The 12111-nt window shown below is 39.3% G+C and overlaps 1 protein-coding gene across 4 annotated transcripts in view; it reads left to right on the top strand.

Annotated features, from left to right (window-relative positions):
• Nucleotides 1-12111, top strand: part of jmjd1cb (jumonji domain containing 1Cb) — a 127988-nt gene that overhangs the window by 77667 nt on the left and 38210 nt on the right. The window contains exon 1 of one of the 4 annotated variants that reach the window (XM_059531868.1): nucleotides 2732-3252. The exons of the other annotated variants lie outside the window; for them this stretch is intronic. The gene's annotated coding sequence lies outside the window, so the exon portion shown is untranslated. Of the gene's footprint in view, nucleotides 1-2731; nucleotides 3253-12111 lie in introns of those variants that run through there. 4 annotated transcript variants of the gene reach the window in all.

Raw genomic sequence — 12111 nt, 5'->3', positions numbered from 1 at the left:
CACTGGCTCTTCATTCCTGATGTGTGTGTGTGTCCCTTTGTTCTGATTATGTAGCACATATCTGTCCTTGTGCCTTTTATAAAGTCATTTATAATGACTTAGAATTGCATTTGCTAAGCATTTATAGGTTTTATTATAAGGATAGTTCAACTAAAAATGAAAATTCATTGATCATTTCCTCACCCTGATATGTTCCAAACCTGAATGACTTTATTTCATCTGTGGAACGCAAACGAATAGATATTTTGATGATGATATTTTTTTTTTTTTTTCATGAGTGGAGTCAGTAGTTACCAAAAATGTTTGGTTACCGACATTCTTAAAAAAAAAACTGTGTGTTCCATAGAGGAAATACAGGTTTTGGAGTGACATTAGGGTGTGTTAATGAGAGAATTTTAATTTTTGATTTAATTGCCATTCTAATTGATCTACTGGTGAAAAGTGTGTGTCTAATATTATTGGATGGTTCTGCTATTACTTTTCTAAGCAATTGAAATTAAGATTGTTTTCTGGCAGAAAATAAAAGGGGCTACAATTTCCCGTGGGCTTAGTTAATATCATTTTCCACAGTCTTGGTTACATCGGCAGAAAAGTTGGTTTAGTGGGAGATAATATTTTTTTTGCTTTAGAATAATGTGCACTGATGAACTGTGCAAAAAAGGCCTGATACATTTATTAAGAGAGACTCTAGAAATGGACATTGTTGTCTTTGAAAGCTGCTTTACAATCTTTTCATTAGTTACCTTAATAATTGTGCCTGTATTTGTAGGGCTAACTGAGCTGTGTTATTTTCTCACAGTTTCTGTCTTCGCTTCAGAAGACTGAACATGGTGTCCTGCCCTTGGCGTGGGCACAGCCACTGGAGTGTGAGGAAGCCCACCCTCACTCCTGCCTCTCTGTCCGTGTCCTGATCGCTCCAGTGGGCACACACACTTCCCTTTAATCCTCTACTGTATTACACACCACGTCTGAGCCAAGGACATCCTACCTGCAAGCCAAACGCCTGTCCCTTCATTTTAATTTATGTGGATTATTGTGTCCTCTCTGCAAGTGCGTCCGGTGACTAATGGGTTTCAGCAGGCTTGTATATCTGCCCAGCATGGCCATTTGAATACAGAGCTGCTGAGAAAGTTGCCTGGACCCGTGAAGAGAGAACGTGCCCATGGCCTTGCTCACTAAGCTTTATATGCTTTTTAAAGGGACAGTTCACCCAGAAATGAAAACTGCTCAGCCCAAACCTGTATTTGACTTGCTGTGGAGCATAAAATAAGACACCGAACTTCCTGGCAAAATGAGAATAGATCCTAAATAAACAGCACTCTATCACAGTAGTCCATTTATGTTGTGTGCTATATTTCCAGTCTTTTTTCATGCTGTATTTTTGTGCAAGGAATAGACTGAGACTTATCAAATCTCATTTACATTCATTCTGAATTTCTTATATAGACCTTATGTAGCTCTGCCACTTTTAGCGCTGTGCTCTGTGTCTTCTGTTTGTATTCTTACTGATCTAGTGACAGTTATGACATCCGCTTCAAACATTACAGTGCACATGATACCTTTTGTTAGCTCTACAGTAAGTAGAGCTACCAGAAAATTGTAAGTTCAAAGACAGAATTCTAAAGATGGCTGCACACTTGTTTCTCTGATGCATAAGGTCTATAGCACGCCAAGATGTATTGTGCAAGATTTGATCTCAGTGATACCGTGATAGTGATTTTTTTTTGTTCTTTCATGACTTCCTGATATTCAGAAAGTTTAAATATGTAAGTGAAAATTTTATTAGAGGGCTAAATATAAAGCAAAGACTTCTAACAAAAGATCTGCTTACATGTATCCACAGAAAGCCATTAGAAAAAAAGTTTAATCCCAAAAGAAAAATTCTGCCATTTGTTTTACATGATGAACAACAGATTTAATTTAGGCCTCTGTTTAGATACATAAACAATGATTGACACACATACATGGAGTGCATCACATATGTTAAACATCAAAGCTCATGCGTACATCATTTACTAGAACTACCCTTGGTTCCTGCGAATCACACGCGCATGTTTGAGCTTCTGTGTTTACCAGATTTAATGTTCCCTATACATGTGTGATAGAAATCTATTAAGGTTTTTTAAAAATATCTAAATTTGTGTTTCAAAGATTCACACACAATTCTTATGAGTTTGGAATGACATGAAGATGAATAAAGGTGAAAGAATTAAAATTTTTCTTGGGTGACCTATCCCTTTAATTCTTTGTGTGTGTGTGTGTGTGTGTGTGTGTGTGTGTGCTCGCGTACCAGCGGCCTGCTCATCAGGGTGAGTCATACTGTGGGGCGGCTCCACCACCTGTGATGGTGGGAGATTAGTTACACTGTACATAGCAACGCCCTTTTCATGGTTTACACTCGCCTCCATGGCACCCCCCACCCTCTGTTTTCCTCTCTCTCTCTCTCTCTCTCTCTCTCTCTCTCTCTCTCTCTCTCTCTCTCTCTCTCTCTCTCTCTCTCTCTCTCTTTCTCTCAGATTCTTTCATTTCACTCTCAACCGTGCAACACTGATTTGCTCACAACACAAACAACCACTGAAAAACTGTGCAACAGCAAACCAAAAAAAACATGACGAGGGGGAAAATACAATAGCAGCCTGTGTGAGCTTGTTCTTTCAGTACGTGGCTCTCAGGAGCTTCCTGATCGCTGCAGTGGCGGAGCGTGTGTGTGTGTGTGTGTGTGTGTGTGTGTGTGTGTGACACCGCTTGTGTAACTGGGCTCTGGAGGAAGCAGGCAGCCTGACCCAGTTCCAGACTCAGGCAGGCCGAGAGACATCGTTTATCGGAGGGATCGGACTTGTTCTCTGGCACCACTGATCACAGACTCGCTAACAGTCTGACACTCGGATACAGAGAGACGAGCGGAAGAGGGAGCGAGCGAGTGAACAAACGGTCCGCCTCACTTTTTTTGTCCTCCTCGCCCCATTTCTTTGAGCTCTGCGGCAGCGGAGGCTTTTCTCTCATTCTGTGTTTCCTGTCAGCCACATAAAATGTCTGACATGTGGCCAGCGTCTAAGAAGGGAAGGTCTCATTTCAAAGCACACCTCTTCTTTTAAAGACCACAAGTCGCCTTTGAGAGAAACTTGTGCTTGTTTGTTTTTTGTTCTTCCTCTTTTTCTCTCGCTCATCTTGAGTTTCTTTAACTTGAGTGGCGCGTGTCCACCGACTGGGCTCCACCTTTGGCTTGGGTGTATCCTCAAGACCAGCGAAGAGGTAAACAATATCTTGTTTCCATAAATATGCCATGCTTTACACCTTTGATATCGTACAAGCTAAATACTTAAAGGTAGATGTCTAATGCTGAGCCGGTTACATGAGGGCGGGTTGGACTGTTCACGTCTTCGTCTAACAGGATGTTTATCAACCGTCTGCTTGTGTGGTGAAGTCAGTCATGTTATTGTGTCTACAGCTACAGGGCGCTAACTTAACTGGTTGAAAGCATGAGTGCTTTTTGGAGCCATGCAAAAGCCACAAGCACGCAAAAAACTATCAAGAACAGACCTGTGCATATATTTGGCCAGCGGAACTGAGATTTAAAGTTGCTGGGGATTTTTTCTGCTTGTTCGCTTATTAAATCAATGGCACAGATGACATGTGAGCGGCCCAGACAGACGGTGGGTGTCGGACAGAACTGCAGCTGTGCGGAAAGCCCCAGTTTATTTGAGACAGGGATGGATGGTGTGCCTGTTTTTGGGTGGGTGTTGGAACAGGGTCGTCTAGTGTCGGTTAGGGTGATAGCAGGCAGAAGTGTCTTGTGTTTTGAAAGGCCTGTCCATTCATTCCAGCAAAGTAAGCTGATCATATCATCATGTTCTCCCTCTATGGAGCGAAGTCTGGAGGGGCATTTAATCTGCTTGATATACTGAGAAGTTTACTGCCTGCAACGGTGTATGCATGTGTGGGTTTGAGGGAGGAAGGGCAGGGTTGCACTATGACCCATTTAGCAAACAGCTCCTTCAATGCAGCACTGTGCATAGTGCGGCTGTTTCTAATTATGCCTCTCGTATCCAAGAGAGAGTGAGAGAGAGAGAGAGAGAGAGAGGACGAGAGACAGTCTTGTTGCAGAACAGTCATTTTAAAGGGATAGTTCACTGAAAAATGAAAATGGTCAACGTTTACTCAACATTATTTTGTGCCAGACCTGTATGACTGTATTTCTTCTGTGGAATACAAAAGGCGGTGTTTTAAGGAATATCCTTAGTGCTCTTTTTCCATACAAGGAATGTAAAGGGAGTATGTTAAGTTAAGGTTTTGCAGAACAGTCATTGTAAAGGGACAGTTAATCCAAAAACAGAATTGATCGTCATTTACCTGAAAACATTTTGTTCCAAACCACTTTATAACCCGTAGAACAAAAGAATGCAACGTTTTGAGTAGGGCTGTGAATCTTTGGCAAGGCAGCGATTCGATTCGATTACGATTCATAGGTTTTCGATTCGATTCAAGAACGATTTTTGCAAATTTAGAACGATTCAATTCAATTCGATTCACAATTAAATTTGATTCGATTCGATTATAACGATTCGATTCTGCATTCTTTAAGTGCATTCATGGGATTATTTAAATGCTTCTACTAAATTATTTAAATGCTTAGTCAGGGGGCAAATTACAGTAGCATTTATGGTTAGAGAACCATAGGTTAAAAAAAAAAAAAAAAACTTTTGTCCATTGTTAAATGAAAGTTTAATGATGCGACATGGCATACGTAAAAATGTATGTAAGCCAAGTTTTTAAAAAAGAGCTTAAAGAGTATTATGTATAAGCTAACATTTTGTCACACCGGGGGCATAGCCATAATTTCAGAAGTGACAGAAATGTCAAATACAATCATTTTATGTATGTAGCCTATATAATAATAATAATTATTATTATTTTTATTTTTTTTTACAAGGAATTATTTTCTTTTTTAATTACTTTTAATTAGCTGTAATAAATCAAATACACTGCTGGACAATAATCAATCATTTGTAATCGATATTTTTTTCCTAATGGCAATTTTATGATTGTTTTATATACTAGGCTACATTTAATTAGCAATTATTTAATTTTTCTGCACAGAATAAGGTAGAAAATATACTTTATAGTTTCTGTACTGTAATAAATGTCAATTAGCACTGCATCATTCATAAATTGTTTGTGGTTTTCATCAGTTCATTCTGCTTTTATTCAGTTTAGCTGCAGATATAGCCTGGCACGTCTATGAGAGCGAGATCGCTTCTCTTTCAGTGTGAAAACGTCTTCATCTCTATTTAACTTTTCCTCTCCATCAGCAAATGATTCTGAGAGAAAACGCGCCAGTCTGTTTGCTAATGAAACAAACGCTTCATGCATATTATCAGATAAATCTTGCGCTCTTATTTCAAGGTCGTTGTTAATGCTGTGGTTAATTTTAAAAGTTTCCTTCGTATATTCGGTTCATCCGCATTGTTTAAAAACATTTATCATTCAATGGATCTGTGCGTATGATTTAGACACTTACATTTCTGCTCCGTCCATGCAATAAATACAGCTGTCGACGGCTCCGGTAACTCCGTCGGTAAGATGCAGAGAGCCATTGACAAACTACAGAAAAGTAAAACTACTTCACGAGTCCTATAGATCACACGTCAGCTGCGTCAGAGACGAACGGAGTGCGAGCGCAATCCTGTGACAGTCTCAGGCGGTAAACAGTGGAGCGCCTGTGAAGGACAGATAAGAGGCACGATTCACTTTTCATGTGATCATTTTTTCATGTGATCACACTTTTCAAGGTCTCCATTAATTCATGCGTGTAGTAATTTAATGTGTATACATTTTGAAAGCATTGAATCGCTATAGAAATCGGGATTAATTCGATTCTTAGCATTTTGAATCGATTACTGTCCAAGATCGGCGATTCACGATTCAAAAATCATGTTTCAAGATCAATGCATATGAATCGACAGGGTTTGTAATCGATGCATTGAGAAAACGAGTGAATCGTTACACCCCTAGTTTTGAGTGCTCCTTTCCCTATAAGGAAGGTAGAAAGGAAATATCAAGACACAAGTGGGGCAAAATGAACCAAAAAGTGGCCCATTGTGTCTTTTCCTACATAAGGAGTACATATAGCTTCAGAAGAACTATTTCATGATGATTTAACACGTGACAATAAGGTTCCATTAGTTAGCATAAGTTAATGCAAGAACCAACAATGAGCAATACATTTGTTCTATTATTTATTAATTGTTTTTAAAGTTAGCTAATAAAAATACAATGTCATTGTTAGTATTCTTTCTTTTTTTGTTGTATGGAAAAGAGCAGCTTAAAAGTTGTTCCGTCTCCTTTCTTCAAAATGTCTTTTTAAACCTTGTTCAAATCAAATATTCATATTGGTTTGGAACAATATGAGGGTATTATTTGTGTGTTTCCTGTATATTATTGCTGTATATCTTTGTTTTGATCAGGCTACTGTTGTTCAGATCACTTGAAATTATTTAATGTCGTTTCTCTGTTATTGGATGTTATAAGGGAATGTTGGTTGGGTTTCAGTTATTGTGACATGTGAAGGGGGATGTGTCAGGGGAAAGTACCGTTCCTCCGGTTGGGATGTGTTTTTCTCTGCAGTGTGTGGTGGTTTCTCATGAGTCTGGCTTTTCTCAGGACTGCAGAGGGAATGTGCCGCATTTTTTGGAGCAGGACACATCTTTGTGCCTCTTCTTAGAAACACAGACAGGAAGTGGCCAATGAACTAAAGTTCCTCGTTAGAGCCAGCTTGGCCGGGTGTCCCAACCTTCTGCTCAGTTTCACTGTTTTATGGGGGATGAAGTTCTGCAGTGAGGTTATAAATCTTGTGTACTGCAAAATTACTTGGAATATGGCTCGCTTACTGTCTCTGGGCATGTTTGCAATGTCATACTGCAGTAGGACTCGTAGCAGCATGCGTTCTTAGAGTTAACAAATCACAGTATCAAATATCTATGAACGAAATACCAAAATGTGCAGTAAAAATTAACTTTCCATTTATAGACTGGCAAATAAAGCTAGTCACAGTTTTACATTATTATTATTTTATTTTTGTATGTTTTGTTCTGATGATCATGCTAAACCATGTCAGTACTCAATAACTTTGAGTGCCACATAGTAAAATAAACTAGTGAGGTTGTGGCATTTTAATAGGCACAGAGGCAGCACACTTGCAGTGCATTTTGAACATAGCCTGAGAACTGAATTAGTAACTTGTGATTGAGACATCCTGGGGGAAACTAGCCCTCTGCAAACACTCTGGGTGTTTATGGAACATTGGAGATGGCGTGTTCCTCCACAGCAAGAACTCTGCTGGAGAAACAAAAACACTGTCTGCGAGATATATGATGCAACAGATCCGTGTCAATGTGTTCATCTCACACTTGCAGTGTAGACAGCTTAGTCATTGATAATGGGAGCAGTCTACTGCCCTCTGAGCAGATGAGGGGTTACAGACACCTCAGGACATGACTGACAGCTAACTTCACTAAAGGTCTCAGTTCTCAGTATGATGTCATAATGCTGAGTTGCCCAAATGTTACCAACAAGCCACAATGGGTGTTTCATGCAAGCTCAGGCCTGTTCATATACAAACTGGGAATGTGATGTTATTTGTGGTTGTAACGTTATTGCGAAGAGTGCTTGTGGTGATTTAAGCAGTCTACTAAATTACTGCTGTACATCAAATTAAAGAATTAGTGTGTATTTTCATGCAAAATTGTTTTTTAAATAAAAATGCCTTTCTATGCTACATACTGTAGTAAAGTAAACTACATAGCAAGCTCCTGTAACACTTTTAGTAGGTGCAAAATAGTAGGCAGGATACATAAGATAAATGGGGAGTAAGCAGCATACTTGCATTTTGAACATACAAGAACTGTATTAATAACACTTCTTAATTGTGACTGTTTTTACAGATTGTGAGAAATTTGCAGCCCATCGATTTTGTTGATTTGCTCAGGACTTGAGTGCATACAAAAGAGACAAGAGAGAGATGTATTTATTTGTTCAAAGAAAGACTGAGCGACTGTCCATTACTGTTAATGACTGCTCAGCTGGGAGATCCTGCACGCGTATGTGTTAAGTGCAGTCGGTGTTCCTCCGTGACCTTCATCATATAGTGTCATCCTGGAGCGTCTCAGCCTCCAGCACACTTGGCTATGCATGAACCCCGCTCACGGTTCTGCCGCATATTTCAGTGCACTCAGCCTTATCAAATATTTATAGCTGAATTACGGCCCGCTGCGTAGCGCCCAGCTGAGGACTGTGTTTTGGAGAAGCTTTGTCTGCACACAGCCGCCCTGTGCTTTCTCTGAAAGAGCTCCTCCTTTCATTGGCCTTTGTTTGTTCTTGCAGAGGGAAAGAGATACAAGTGTTGTGTGTTTCCGTGTGTGCAGCTGCAGTCGTTTGCGTGTATCTTGGATCCACTCAGGTGTATTCTAGAGACACTCGGCAATTATTCTGTTTGGCAGCATGATTGTGATGAGAGGTAACTCCCTAATGACAAGTGGCAGATGTGACCCAATTGCAGTCGCTCAAGGAAGTGCTTCTACATCTCTCTGTTTGTCTGTGTTTGCGTGTGAAGGTGTCACATGGGTGATGTCTCGTTTCTGATGAAATCCTCTGGGCGTAAACTGCAAAACTCTGCATTTGTGGTAGTGTTTAATGTTTAATTTTGCTTAATTTCTTAATTTCGACTATAGTCCGATTGCTACCAAAGGTCGACCAGATTTTAAATTGAGGAATCATTGAGTGAGACATCATCAGCTGCACCTGCAGAGCTACTCAGAGGACTCTGTATTTTGTGTTTTTATTTTCCTTCTCACAGCTGCATTAAGTGTGCATCTTGCTGAGCTCTGTGTTGTGTGGATGTTTTTATTAGAACAACAGAGCCTGGTTTTTCTTTTAAGAGATGTGGATCTGCTGTTGCTATATTTATCTGTCCTAGAAACGGCTCAAGTGACTGTAGCCTTGATTCAACTCCCTATACCCCAAAGAGGAACTACACGACAGCAGTGAAGCTTTGCTACAAGTCTAATAAATTCACGCTGCTTCTAGTAAATAATAATCACAGATTCACAAAATTGAGATACTCTTTGTTAGATGTCTCAGCACTGTTCATTTTAATGTAGAATGTCACAGTTGTCATTCATATCAATCACAATGTTTCAGTGACTTTTAAAACAAGAATGCTTTATTAAATGTGACAGTTTTAAGAAACAAGTCCCTCTAGGCCACTCTAGGCTTCATTATGAATGACACAGTGGCATGGCTGCAACCCCTTAAAGCAGTAGCCTAAACTTTGCAGTCTGGTTCACATATTAATTTACTGTAGACATGCATTACATATATCCTGAACAAACCTGTAGCGCATATACAAGATAATTTAAAAAAAAATATTCAGTCACACCCACTGGCCATTTTGTAAGAAGTAAATTGCATTTTAATATCCCTTGAAAGTTGTATTAACCAATCAGCATCCAGAACAGTAACTATGTGTAGCAAATCTTTTTTAATAGTAACTCCGTTTTAAAAATAGGTCAGTACTCTATATAGAAGTCAAATTCAGTAGCAGCGCACTTGAATGCTTGTGAGGCTGATGAAAGGTTTATTTTAGAAGTGTAAAATCCACAGCTAGTCTTTCCCCTGCTGCTGCGGTATCAGGTTCAGTGAGAGACATGCAGGCAGAAAGACACTCAAAACAGATTGTCTGAGCTCACATCTCAACGATCAGAATTATTCAGCTAGACTGTGCTATCTCAGAGATTGGTGGTTAGACTCTTACACTGTTTACTGGTGTAAAAACTCTTCCTGTTGGTCAGTGTGGTTACGTTTCACTCTCAAGGGCTGTGTTAGAGGCATCCAGACATGGGCATGTCTATCTGACCTCTGATGATAGAAATAGAAATGTTAGGTTGTGCAGCCAAAAGTCCAGCACAGATTAAGATCACATGCACACACTTGCATGAATTGCAGTCTTTTTTTATCTCTCTCTTAAAAAAAAAAAAAAGCATGCCTGTTCAGTTATTTAGGGGTTGTTTGTTTAATAACGAGGAAACATTACAGATTTCTCAGTCAGCACTTCTTGCAGCACTAAAAAAGGTGTAGGATTTGAATGTTGTAAGTGAGAAACTGAAATGATATCTAAACCCATAAGCCCCTGGTACATAGAATTTAGAGAAGCACAGCACAGTTGTAGATATGATCCCTACTAGCAGCAGACATGACGAGTAGATTGTGGTGGTGATCATGTGCAGCTTGTCCCATGACTGCCGTGTCTGCATGTAGCATGAAGCCTGCTTTCATCCCAGTGACCAGATGGCATGCCATTTTCACTCACGCACACACATACTAAGTTCAGCTGCAGGTTTGTACTCTAGTGTGAGTCCAGGCTTGTAATGAATCCAATTACTGTCCACTCAGACCAGCTCTTGTGCAGTCATACTAGTGCCAATTTAACCTTCTAATTCAATCAGAGTCTCAGGAAAGACCTCTGATCTAAGGTGAAGCTGCAGATGTTTACTGTGCCATGAGAAAGTACTCTCAGAGGCCAAACTGTTTAGTTCACACACAGGCGCATGGTCATAAATGCATCTATTGCTTGAGTAGAGTTGCATCCTTTAATTTAGGGTGCCAACAGGTCCCTAAAAAGTATTTTTTATTAAACATTAAAATGCATTGATTTAATTTAGTAAATGTGAGTGCTGCATGTTCTGTATGCTCATGGTTTCATATGCATTTATAATCAGTGAATACAGCACATTTATGCCAAGCTATTGCTGAATGTCTACAGATGATGAATTTTGACATTTAATTTAAATTAAACTCTTATAGCTTTTCACTGGGCTGCCTTGTCATCACAGGAAGGACTAAGAACTTCATTTAACAAATTCAGTGTTATGCATTTACCCGTTTTGTATTTGAATGTGAACCCTAGCTTGTTTAATTAAGTAGTGAGTCTGAGTCTGAGATGCAGGATTTATTTTGAGATTGTATGAGTTTGTTTGGTATGGACATATGGTATTCATTTCATTCATTCCATTCATTCAAGGTCTTAATGTCTTAAAAAAGTTCTGCAGATACCCTGTTAATTGGTTTACTGTCAGGAAGAACAGGAAAACAAATGGGTTTTCTCGCTTGAAATTGTTTATGTTTAACCTTGCACCCTGTTCATACTTTACCTGGGTTAGCAATTCATTCTGAGTACTCGGGTTTTCAAGAACTCAGTGTACTTTTTTACATATGTACAATGTTGCTATAATAACATCAATCGAATCACAAAAAAAAACAAACAAAACAAAAAATAGAAACCTGTAGGTGTGATTTCAGTCACGGTTCCTCATTTTTAGCCGTTCCTTCCTTTAGATGCTGAAACTAAACAGCACATGAAAGTTTCTGTGACTGTATAAATCATGTCATTATTCAATGAAGTTTGCACTGAGGTAGTGTATGATTGGTGGCATGTTGGTAAACAGTTCTCTGTTATATTCTGTCAAATTAACTACAGTAACCCCAGTTTAAATACAGTGCTGACCCCCATTCAAAATAGCATGAAATGTAGGGGTGGGCGATACAGCCTTTTAAAATTATATCATGATATTTCAAGAATATTAGCGATAACGATATTTATGACGATAAAAGGAAAAAAAAGTGATGCTCAGAGGATGATGAGAGGAACTATGCTCCTCGCCTATTTTTGAAGGTTGTGTACGCTCAAATAAGCTTTAGAACCCCTCTCACGATACTTTGTTGTCATACACTGATCAGTCTGTTCACCGCTGCTTCAATCCGAACACACTTATTGGGTTTGTGGTGGTGGTGTTGTATGCGCTAGGGAACTTATATCCACCATACGTCATCACCTCGCTATATCATTGATATCGTGATATGAAACTTTTTTATTATGTAAAAATGTATACCGGTATTATGGTGGATGGTATGATATGGCATATCCCTAATTGTTATTTTACCCAGCATAAAACTGGGTCAATGTGAAGGCCTTTAATAATTAGTCACATGGAGCATGTGTTTATGTGCTGTTTAGGTTGGATGGATGTGAAAAGGGATGCATCAAAGTTATTTGTGTTC

This window comes from Carassius carassius, chromosome 40, assembly GCF_963082965.1.
Source record: "Carassius carassius chromosome 40, fCarCar2.1, whole genome shotgun sequence".
In the NCBI taxonomy this organism is placed as follows: domain Eukaryota; kingdom Metazoa; phylum Chordata; class Actinopteri; order Cypriniformes; family Cyprinidae; genus Carassius; species Carassius carassius.
This window is presented reverse-complemented; position numbering and strand designations above follow the sequence as displayed.